Raw genomic sequence first — 1,747 nt, forward strand, 5'->3', positions numbered from 1 at the left:
CGGCTGGGAGTGAAAATGGCGATATCAGCGTTGGAGATCCGCTATGTCCTACTTATCATCAATCGTAAGTATTCCTAATTATAATATTTATTAGCAGGGTTTTTTCTGGAGATGGATATTGTGGTGGCAGAGAAGTATAAACTTAGAAATTGTATGGGCTGAAAGTTTAACACGTGTTTGGCAAAATAAATGCTATGTTGTAACTTACTGAGGTAAAGTTAGTGTGGGTGCTCATAACGTCAGCCGTTGATAAGATTCAAATTAGAATTATATTTATGTGTCTCTTTCTAGAGGAATTCGTTGAGGGTTAACGTTAACAAAAGTCATGGCCTAGCCCTAGAGAACATAACGTTACAGTTCATGAGAATAAATGATGCTTCTCTGCCTTCAACGGCTCAAGAAGTCAATCGGCTCCAGAGAAAAAACCCTGGGGAATTTGAATTTGGGAGAAATTGGAGAAAGACATTTTTTTTTAATTGCGTTCACAACCAGGTTTCCTCTCCAGAGCCTTATCAATGGGCTTTGGAGGGTTGTAGCTTGCGTTCACAGCTGCAGGAAATGTCTTTCGAATAGTAACGTTAACGTTAGGGCACTGAATTGCTGGGTGCTATTCTGCTTTAGTGATTGTAATTGTTTTTTCTTTAGGCTATATAACTTCTTTCTAGAAATCCCTCAAATGAATAGTGACCTCGCCATTATTGCTCAAAAGGTAAGTTCCACTGATTTTCATTGCTTTTTAAAATTGTTTCTCAAGCAGAGCTGTAGAGACTTGTGATGTTGGGCTGATTGATAGTGTTTATTATTTGATGTATTTGCACTTTAATTTATTGAAGAGAATGACTATATTTTTGTTCTATGAACAAGACTGGAAGGAGTCCTGTGGAGGATCTAGATGTCTCCTTCTCGACTTTTGGAGAAGTGCAACCGGTGAGTAACCCCCTTGCATTTGTATTTATTTAGTTTACTTGTTACTCAAACAGAGCTATATGGATTTTTATGATGTTTGGCTGATTTTTTTTTATTGATTTTTTTTTATGTTTGGCTATAAATTTATTGACATGTTTAATGTTTTCCAAGCCCCCCCTGTAAATAAGAATCTATAGTGGCTTGCTTGGATGAATAAGAATTGTTGTAGAGTTTTACTAAGTTTCTTTCTTCTCTAAGACTCCAGAGAGGAGACCGAGCCCTTTAAAGAGAGTCCCATGGTGACTGAGCGCTTTCGAGAGACACCACAGGTGTGTGTAACCCTTATATACCTCAGATTTTTCTGTACTTATTTTACTTAAGGCTCCAACTGAGCTATAGGGATTTTTATGTTGGGATAGTTAGTGGTAATATGTAATTTACTTGCCCCATATGCATACAATTGTTGAAGTTTTACAATTGAGTTTAACAATGTTTTTCTTCTCTAACAAGACTGCAGCAACAGCTGAGACCACAGCGAAAACACAGGTGAATAACATTATGTAGTAAGGATGGGTATAAACTGTGTGCTTTGTAAGAGCCAATTAGTGTTATAAGAGACAATCATCCTTTCCTCCTGCCCCCCTTCACTCCTCTCCACCCACTGTCTTTTCTCCTACCCTACTCTCCATCCAACCTCCTCCTTCTCTCCTTTAATAACGTTTAGGGCAATGATTAATTTGTTTCATATCTTTATCATTAATCTGCATTTATACATCATAACCTATTAACTTTTGAGAAGCTAAGCATAAGAATCAATATGAAACATGAAAAAGTTTCTAAA

At 37.0% G+C, this 1,747-nt stretch overlaps 1 long non-coding RNA gene across 1 annotated transcript; it reads left to right on the plus strand.

Moving 5' to 3' along the window:
- Window positions 1-665: 665 nt before the first annotated feature.
- LOC130071896 (uncharacterized) lies at window positions 666-1,452 on the plus strand. Its single transcript, XR_008804057.1, has 4 exons — window positions 666-709; window positions 865-927; window positions 1,165-1,235; window positions 1,417-1,452. It is a non-coding gene; the product is annotated as an uncharacterized LOC130071896 (long non-coding RNA).
- Window positions 1,453-1,747: the final 295 nt, after the last annotated feature.

The sequence above is a fragment of the Rhinichthys klamathensis genome, unplaced genomic scaffold (genome assembly GCF_029890125.1).
Source record: "Rhinichthys klamathensis goyatoka isolate OS25496 unplaced genomic scaffold, OSU_Roscu_1.1 h1tg000466l_1, whole genome shotgun sequence".
In the NCBI taxonomy this organism is placed as follows: domain Eukaryota; kingdom Metazoa; phylum Chordata; class Actinopteri; order Cypriniformes; family Leuciscidae; genus Rhinichthys; species Rhinichthys klamathensis.